At 45.8% G+C, this 10,417-nt stretch overlaps 1 long non-coding RNA gene across 1 annotated transcript; it reads right to left on the bottom strand.

Moving 5' to 3' along the window:
• Positions 1-457: 457 nt before the first annotated feature.
• Positions 458-697, bottom strand: LOC120911088. Its single transcript, XR_005741889.1, has 2 exons — positions 654-697; positions 458-574 (listed from the first exon to the last, which is right to left on the bottom strand). It is a non-coding gene; the product is annotated as an uncharacterized LOC120911088 (long non-coding RNA).
• Between the last annotated feature and the right edge of the window lie 9,720 nt (positions 698-10,417).

Below are 10,417 nucleotides of genomic sequence, written 5' to 3'. Positions count from 1 at the left end.
GAGCTCCAATTACAGTATCTGTGAGGGGTTGCAGTGTTGTGACACCGCCACCAGTGCCTAAGGCCCAATTGTTCTGCCCCTGTTCTAGTAATTTTCTTGGTTTGCTTCTTTTCTAATTTGAGTTCATTCTAGCTTTCTCCTACGTTATCATAGTGTCATGTTTATTTTCCTTCACTAAATACTCATCATTGTCAATGTAAACACCACAAATCTAGATTTGTTCTTTTAGGCAGCACTGATATAATAAGAAGCCAGACATTGTTGAGTATCCAAAAATATTTATTGTATCACACTTAAAATGTGTCATTTTAATTTTTTTTTAAATATCTTAATATACATTTTTTTATTTTTTTAATATTATTCTACATCTATTTTTTTTGTTTTTTTTTATTTTTTTAAACCCTCCCCAGAACATCAATAATATTCTTGAGGCTTTGGTCCACCTTTCTACTGTTCCTTATGATCTTCTCCAGGGCGATGTTTGTGTCCTCTATTTGTGCCCTGCAGGACATTATCTCCCCAATTAGCACCTGGGCACTGTAAGTGTCTAAGCCGCCACCAACAGCTCGTACACCTGAAATTTGTGAAAAATCATGTATTAAAATTATGCATGCCTACATGTATTACCTGAAGCTGTGCTGTATGACACTGACCTGATGTGGTGGCATTTTGCACTTCCTGTACATCCGGCGAGGGTGGGGCTTGGCACTGTGTGGGGTTGGTCAGCTCCATTTCTGCAGCTTGATTGCGGCCTATGAGATTGTAAAAAAAGGGATAGATGAATCAAAAAGATTAGAGGCATGAAAGAGGAATATCAATCATTCTTTTTAAAAAGTGTGGTACAATTGTCTGCTTTTACAATCCTTCTAAGCTTAACACTGGATTTTATCCATTACCAAAGCTGCTGCATTTCTCTATCTTTGGACAAGTTTCCTACATGGAAAAACAACAAGTATACACTGGATCACCTCTGTGTGACACGCTAACTAGGTTGTTGTTGTGACCAACACTCGGTGCCGATCCTGACCTCCCTGGGGCTCGAAGCAAAATTACATGGCACATTAAAAATAAGAAGCGGGGGGCGCTGACGACAGTGAAATGTCACATTAAAGAAAGTTGAGAAGTGGGGGGAGGGGGTGTTGTGCTGTCGGAAATTACATCTTACATTAAATTTAGAAGCAAGGGGTGCTGACTTCTTGCCTCTTCTCCCATGCAGTCAGCGAATTGAGAAGCAGGGTGAGGGGGCAAAAATGACTTCTTACTAGGGGGGCCTCTAGTTATTTGGGGGGCCCTTCGCAGCTTTGCGGGGCCCTAAGCGGCTTGCATAGCGAGCCTATAGGGTAGATCGGCCATGCCAACCATTGTGCTACTGAGTCCATATGTGTAATCAACTGCTGTGCTGAGCATACTCTCCTTTTACTGTATAATGACTTAAAGCGGATGTGCCATGGGAACAAAATATTAAAAGTCAGCAGCTACAAATACTGCAGCTGCTGACTTTTAATAATAGGACACTTACCTGTCCTGGAGTCCAGCGCCGATCGCAGCAGAGCACGAGCGATCGCTCGTCACTCTGCTGCTCCCCCCGCCATCCACGCTGAGGGAACCAGGAAGTGAAGCGCTGCGGCTTCACTGCCCGGTTCCCTACGGCGCATGCGCGAGTCGCGCTGCGCCCGCCGATTGGCTCACACGCTGTGTGCTGGGAGCCGAGTGTTCCCAGCACACAACGGGCGACAGACGGGATGTGACGGAATGCCCGTCTTTCGCCCGTATCGTGTGGCCGGAAGTGGGTGCAAATACCTGTCTTTAGACAGGTGTCTGCACCCCCCTCCCCCCTGAAAGGTGTCAAAAGTGACACCGGAGGGGGGGAGGGTTCCGATCAGCGGGACTCCACTTTAGGGTGGAGGACCGCTTTAAGTTGGATTATTTAAATCTAGTTAATAACACATCTACATTAAATAAAAAATTGGTCTCACATAAAAAGATCTTAAATACAATGAACAACCAATTATTATGCCCACAAACAGGAACCTTAAAACATCTATTCTTGGACTGTCTATATACACAACCTGGAAGAAAACCAAATGACGCAAAATAATTAAAACAAATATTCAGAGTACACATGAAATTTACTTACGTCTTCTGAGAACTCTTCTAATTCTCTCCATCTGGTCCGGCTTTGTACCTCCTGCTCCTCCTGGTGTGTGCCTGGCCTCTCTCCTGCCTGGTTGCAGCTTGCTGTCTTCCCTCCATCATTTCTTCTGACTCTTTAATTGAACGACTGAAAAGGGGCGTGTCAATCACTAGAACGATCGTCATGGGCGTGGAAACGTGCGGAGCTTCTCACATGCGCAGTGTATAAAGGGATATTGCGTGAATGAGAACGTCGTTCACAGTCGGTAGAAAACGTCGGAAAAACGATCGTGCAGTACGACGATACGAAACTTGATTTTTGGACTTTATGATCAGTGGATGAGTTTGTGGGTTAGATATGGGGAGAAAGTGAAAGGCTTGACTGACATTAGTTTTTTTTGCTAAATTTTGACTTGTAGAAATAATGGAGGCCTTCAGAGAACAGGAGTTCTTCAGAGAATTTGTTCAAAGGGGGCCCCGGATGGCAACCCCCCTTTTTTCTAGAATTTTACTTTCCCAAAAAAATAATTTATTGAGCCAAGATCTGGCATTGTAATGGCCCCCCCACCCCTAAAATAATCGACATATTGTTGCCACACAGCACGTGCACTTTGGGGGGCCAAGCCTGTATGGACAGTCTCACGGGCCACCACCACTAGAACATCAGTGGCCTCATCAGGCACAAGTGTCATGTAGTTTGTTGAGGGTCTCTTTAGGAAATTGTGCAATATGCAGGAGCAAAGTATGACATGGTTCTGATTCTACTTAAGAAACCTACAGTCCTTATCTTGTTTGCAATGCCTGTATACTGCTGTTCAAAGTATATAGGGCCAAAAGGTCTTATCAGGGCCGATCCTTGCTATAAGCTCACTATGCAAGCCGCTTAGGGCCCCGCAAAGCTGCAAAGGGCCCCCAAATTACTAGAGGCCCCGCCTGGTGAGAAGTCATTTTCGCCCCCTCACCCCGCTTCTAAACTCGCTGGCTGAGTAATTTCCGACAGCAGAACACCCCCTCCCCCCGCTTCTCAACTTTCTTTAATGTGACATGTCACTGTCAGCCCCCCCCCCCCCCCCCCCGATTCTCATTTTTAATGTGCCATGTCATTTTGCTTAGGGCCCCAGGGAGGTCAGGATCGGCACTGGGTCTTGTAATGACCTGGGGGGAGTGGTGGCGGGGAAACTCATGCTATTTTTTTCAATGATTTTTATCCATATTGCAGGGACCAAACATTACATTAAAGCCGCAAGAAGTATTAAATTACTTTTTTCTGAGAGTAGTCTCATGTTGTGCAGGGACATTTCTAAACATGTGCCACTACTATAGACACCCAGCAGGTACCATATTTAAAGGAATTTTTTTTTTCACTTTAAGCATCATTAAAATTGCTGCTCAAGAAAAAACTACAGTTTTTAAAACTTTTTTTTCCATTGATACATGTTCCCTGGGGCAAGACCCGGGTTCTCAAAGACATTTTCCATCAATAACTTGCATATTGGGCTTTAAAATGTCCCATAGACTTCAATGGGGTTCTAAATGTTCGCGCGAACGGACGGTCTGTTTGAACGTTCTGGTGCGAACCGAACCCGGGTTCGGCTCATCCCTATTCCCCTTTACACTGGAAAACCTGATGTAAAGAATGCTGTGGACTGTGGTGTAAAGGGGAACTTTCATATAAGGGGGTCTTTGCTCACTAGAGTCCCCAGCATTTCCTCTTATATCAGGGTTCCCAGAGTCCCCACTTTCATCAAAGTTCCCCTTTATATACACTGTAAGGGGGCTCTGACACAAATGGAATCCCACTGTAAAGGGGGGGGGGGGAGAGTTCCACTTTAAGCCAGACAATAAGTACAGTATTTCTAGAAGGGGGTCAGGTCAGCCATAGCAGCCCCCTCACAACACAGATTATTTTACTTTACATGGTCAGCCTGCTTCCCCAGTATGTGTGAGTGTTGCCCCCCTCCATGGGACTACAAATCCCAGCATAGCAGGCCACATTCCCATTTCTCAGCCTTTCCCTGGTGCCCCACACACACACAGTGTGACTTGCAGTGCAGGAGAGGACACCCTCTCTCCCTCCCTGCCTGCCTGCTGTAGTACTGCACACACACAGTGCCAGAATCTGTGCCCCCACTCTCTCCTTACCAGTGACACGTCCTGAGTCCCAAGTCCTGGCAGGTCTCTTTCACCTCAGTTTACTGCATTGTCGGTATTCACTGCAGGGCGGGAGGTGGGGCACTCGGAGGCGGAGCAGAGAGGAGAAAGTTATATTCTCCTCCTCTGCCTGGGACGGTCCTGGCAATCAATGGTTTTGTTTTCTCGGCTGACAAAAGGCAGTGGTGGGCTGTAGAAGCCCTGCGGTGGCACCAGGTAGGTGATAAATTCAGTGGGGTTAATTCAGCACTGATGTTACTTCTCTAGTTCCTGCTACCAGCATCCCTGAAAGCAGGGAGCGGAGTGATATTCAGCTGTCAGGGATGCTGTAGCCAGAACTATAAAATTAGATAAAAACATAAGAGAAGCCGGCCGGCGTGCAGACAACCCGTCCACTGGGCGATGATGTCAGCGCGTCAACCTCCCGATGATCGTTTTGTCTCACACAGACGTCGTCACAGGGGATCAAGTGACGCACTGACGCATCACAATAAGAAGGACAAAAAGCCACGCCTCGATGTGACTCTCGGGCAGCGAGACCATAAGAAAAATGATTAGTTAAAAACTCAGTGTGGATCTCATCCAACGGAAGGAAAATCCAACACAGGAGGACTAGAGCATGGGAGATGTGAAATATAAAAACTATGTATAATCTAACAAAGCAAAAAATATTATTATATTGTTAAAGTCCACCTATAGCATGAAAATTAGGTAGGAATATGGGGAATAGCGCCTCCAGTGGTCGATTGTATATAAAAATCGAAAAATATATATATTATAGGATAAATGACCATCGCTAAAAATCCTGTATTCTTACCCGGACTGGACATTAATCAAAAATAGTGGCTATAATATATTTAAATGATATAGCCATACATGTTATATAGGTATGAGTAGAAAATATATATATATATATATATATATATATATATATATATATATATATATATATATATATATATATATATATATATATATATATATATATATATATATATATATATATATATATAAATCGACCAGGTGTAATCAGGCCTAAACAAATACATGTGTATCTGATCTAAATGTGTGAATGTATATGATACCACACTAAATACCACCAAGGAACCCGATGTAACCTGGCATATAAGTGAAAAAATCATATAATGTGTAATCAAACCCATATATATAAAATTGGAAAAATATTTTACTAAATAAATAGTGAAAAAATCTAGAAATCTAGAAATAAAAATAGGAATAGTGCTATCTGAATGGGAAACCACATCTACTAAAAAAATGTTTTATATATAGACATAATTAGCAAAAATATGTGATATTAAAAAACAATTAAGTGATGAAATGAAGGGATTTGAAAGGTAGGGGATTATATTGTGTCTTTAATTGTCCACTTTAGCCGCCGTTTCTGGGTTAGGATTCATCAATCCACTCCGAGGGGTCATCCTACCGGGCTGCATGGGGAGCAAAGGGTAGGTTTTTCATCCATCTACCCAAAGGATATCTCTGCCCACCCACTCCATACAGGGTGGTTCAGTATTGGGGATATGGGGGAGTACAGGGGCTAATCTTTGCACCCTTATTCATGGGACCATGGCTTTCTATGCCCTGCCACATGTCCTAGCCAAACTCTTTATCTCTGAATTATTTATGTGAATAAATGTATGGATCTTACTGTAATTCATGGAATTTATGAAATTGTTAAATCCTGTTTTTGTTCTATTTCTTTAGAGTATTTACTGAGATGATCTAGTCTTAAATCCCCTGACGAAGCCATTGACTGGCAAAACTAGTAGGGTAGACTTGATCCGCAACTATATCTCTAATGTGATGGGGTGGGTATTACCGCGCTTACCACAAGAGTGGGGGGGAAGGGAAAAGGGAGGGGTACAGCTGCTGCACTAAATAGTGTATCAAACCAGGAACAAATGAAGAATAATGGGGTAGTGCTGCGCTGTGGGAGTGGGATAACGTGCAGAGGAAGTGTAGCCAATCCTTTATATATGGAAAAAATGGAAAATATAGTCTGGCTACTAATCATGAGTAGCAATAATAAAAAATGATACTGGTATACCATACAAATAAATATCATCAAAATAAACGTGCTACAATACAGCCAAAACTAGCTGAAGAAATGTGAAATACAGAGTGACAGTGCTGGTGTCATATAGTGAAATAAATAATAACAAACGTACTGATACACAATAAAGTGTACAGCGTGCGAAGCACACCAGTGACTATAATAAACTAGGTTAAATGTCCATGCAGCAGATAAGTATAAACATAGCAGCAGGCAAAATCCAAAATAAAAGTGCTGGTGTAGATTCAAAGTAACGTGACAAAAAGGGTTGATTTCCGGTGTTTTCTTCAGAGTAAGTGAGGATGTCCCCTTACCTTACTGCTGTAAGGTAACAGCATAAAAACCCAGGTACACTTTTCTGGTCTTATCCACATAGGGTGTCATCAAAATGGACTGTAATTGGAAAAAAAATAGATCCCTCTCGGTAGTCACGTCCAAACCGTGACCGTGACTCGCACCCAGGGAGATGAAAAGTGCCAATAGTGCAGTATCGTTTTAAAATTGGGTTTATTCAAACAAAATAATACACTAGGTACTCACATTGTTGTGATAAAAACAGGCATATAAAAACAGGGCGTTCCGGTACCTCTTGGTGGACTCTATGTAATACTCTTACGCGTATTCGTCAGTTCTCGTAACTTCTTCTGAAGAAGTTACGAGAAGTGACGAATACGCGTAAGGCCCCATACACAAGATAGAATCCATCCGCTGAAAAATCCCAGCGAATGGGTTTCAGCGGATAGATCCTATGGTGTGTACACTCCAGCGGATCTGTTTCCGCGGATATTTATCCCCTGGGATGGATTTCCAGCGGATAAATATTTGATGACATGCTATCAAATCTATCCGCTGGAATCCATCCCAACGGATGGATCCGCTGGTCTGTACAGACTCACCGGATCCATCCGTCCGAAGGGATCCCCCGCATGCGTCGTAATGATTCGACGCATGCGTGGAATTCCTTATATGACAGCGTCGCGCACGTCGCCGCGTCATAATCGTGGCGACGGCGCGACACGTCATCGCCAGAGGATTTTGGCGCGGATTTCCATGCGATGGTGAGTACACTCCATCGCATGGAAATCCGCGGAAATCCTCGAGGATATATCCGTGGAAACGGTCCGCTGGACCGTATCCGCGGATAAATCCTCCCGTGTGTATGGGGCCTAAGAGTATTACATAGAGTCCACCAAGAGGTACCGGAGGTGACGTTGGCGAACGCCCTGTTTTTATATGCCTCGTTTTATCACAACAATGTGAGTACCTAGGGCCAAATTCCCAAAAACATGTGTAAATTTAGGATTATCTAACTTATGTCATTTAAGTTACGGCGCCCTAAGTTGGTGTCATAAGTACCGTATTCTCAGTGCATTTGCGCACAAAATTGCGCCATCCTTAACTTAAGTTTCAATGCGTAAGGCGTGGTTATGGCAAGTGGGAATGAAGTGGGCGTGCTTCATTGTAATGAGCCGTGACCCCATGCAAATGAAGTGCCGGCCGTACTGCGCATGCGCGCACGAATCTGGACCTCACTGCGCATGTGCAGAACTTTGGTCAGCGCAATCAGTGAGATAGGTAAAAGGCCAAGCGTACTTAGTTTGAAGATCGCCCTGTGTTTAAATAGCCCCAGTCAAACAGACTTCAATTGCAAAAGTATTTCCCTGTGTTCCCTTCCTAAAGCAAGTTACTTCTGCTTTGAACGTTTGTCAGTGTTTGTTGGTAAGATTTGTTTGTGAGAAAAGTGTTTGTGGAGTTGGAGGGTATAGTTGGTGTTTGGTTTTGATAAGTGTTTGTTTTTTGGTGTGTGATTGTTTTTTGTTTTCCTTTTTTGCCTGTTTGTTTTTGATAAGTGTTTGTTTTTTGGGTGAGTTCCCTGTTGCTGGGTGTTGTCTGTCATGGCTCCCAAGCGCAGGAAGCTTAATTTTACCCTGGCAGAGAAGCATATACTTGCTCAGGGCGTCATTAAATTTGGGCGATTTCTCCATGGCCCTGAGAGCCACAACACCACCCCGGCCAGGAGGAAGGAGATCCTTCAAAAGATCACTGATCGGATCAATGCGGCGGGGGGGGGGGGGAGACCAGGACCATCGCTGGAGTTCAAAAAAAAATTAATGACTTGAGGAGCGTGTCCCGGAACAAGCTGGCAATGCTGCATGCCCATACCAGGGGCACTGGAGGAGGGGGACCCTGCCCAGTCAGGATGAGTGAGGAGGAATGGGCAGTGGCCCAGTGTTTCCACCCACAGCAGGTGGTGGGCCTGCCTGGCTTTGACAATGATCCTCTTATGAGGACAGGTAATTTTTTGGAATTTCTATCTGGTGATTAGCATGTGTGGGTGGGGGAAGGGAAGATGTGCCAAGTGTGTGGATCCAACAACCTGTGATTGTTTTGTGTCCTCCCCAGATGGCCAGGAGGTTGCAGCCCCATCAGCCCAGGAGGTGGCAGCCCCATCAGCCCAGGAGGTGGCAGCCCCATCAGCCCAGGAGGTGGCAGCCCCATCAGCCCAGGAGGTTGCTGGCCCATCAGGGCAGGAGGTTGCTGGCCCATCAGGGCAGGCTGCTGCACCACCCCCAAGACAGGCTCATGCAGAGTCCCAAGAAGGGCAGGATTCGCCATGGGAGGGGAGTGCCCACAACTCCCCTAATTTGGATGTTGAGTGGGAGGAGGATGAGGGGGAGGAAGATGACAATATTCTGATTGGGCAGGAAATAATGATGGGCCAAGATATGACCTTTTGAATCATCCCCTGAGGGAACCCCACAGGCGCCCAGCAGTCAGGCCACCATCATGGGTCGCCCCTTCCAACCCTCCTCCAACATGCAGCAGCACCCATGGCTCACTCCAACTCCTCCTCCAAGGCCACAAGCCTCAGGGGCAAGTAGGAGGCCGACCCCGGAAAACAGGGGGGGTTGGTGCGTCTGCCGGTCAGTCTGTTGAGGGACAATGTCCGGCAGACCCGCAGTCTGTCTGCAATACAAAAAACAATGACCAAGGTGGAGCGCAGCCTGGGTGCAATGAGGGAGTCACTGGGTGACGTGGCCACCAACTCCGTGGGGGTCATCACCTGTTTGTGGGACCTGAGGAACGCCACAACAGGTGTGGCCCAGGAGGTGACTGCCCTCACCCAGGCTGTGCAGGCCAATACCCGGGCTGTGCAGGCCAATACGGCTGAAATTACTTCCTGTCTGACAAGGATAGCCGTTGCCTTGGAGGGAAGGCCAGCAGGAGGACAGACACCAGGGGAGGCTGCTTCTTCCCCTGCACAGTCCCCCCCCCCTGAAAATACTCCCTCCCCTGCACAGTCCCCCCCCCTGAAAATACTCCCTCCCCTGCACAGACCCCCCCCCGTGAAGATCCCCCAGTCGGCCGTGGCCGTCCCCGTGGCCGTGGGCAGCCCAGAAGGAGCACTCGGCAACATCCCTAATTTGCAGGGGTACTTTTGATTATTTTTTTTTTTTTTTGCTACTGTACTTATGATTTGGTTTATGTGTGTGAATGATGTGTGAATGTGGGGGGGTGGCATTCCTGAAATCATAAGGGTGTCACCCTCAGTTTTGGTGGAGTGTGGATCCCCAGGACCAGGGAGAAGTCATCCTAGGTTCCTGAATGGTGTATGAATGCACAGTGACATAATTGGAGCCGTGGCGGGGCGTTACTGCTCCCAAGTACCAAAGGGGGGGGGGGGGTACTTGGATCTAATCCAATTCGATGTGCATGTGATGTGTCTGTGCTAAGGACCACAGTGACGTGCATTCATGCATTCTCACTGTGAGATAATTAATGTGCATTTTGTACCAAAAAAATAAAATTCTCATTGGCATATAAGTAATGTGCATTTAATTTGCAAAGAAAATATTTAAAGGTCACATAATCTCTGTGATTTGTTCTGGGCAAAGCAAAAACAAAAAGATAATTAGGATCCATTTACTGGGCAAAGATGCCTTCAGACAGTTGTCTCCTTATTGCCTGGCCCTCAGCAGACCGGGTAGAGGGGTTTGGGGGGGGGGACTGCCTGGGTGGGGGGTTAGGTCAGGACATATCTCCACATGCAGGCCCCTT

This window comes from Rana temporaria, chromosome 1 (genome assembly GCF_905171775.1).
Source record: "Rana temporaria chromosome 1, aRanTem1.1, whole genome shotgun sequence".
In the NCBI taxonomy this organism is placed as follows: domain Eukaryota; kingdom Metazoa; phylum Chordata; class Amphibia; order Anura; family Ranidae; genus Rana; species Rana temporaria.
This window is presented reverse-complemented; position numbering and strand designations above follow the sequence as displayed.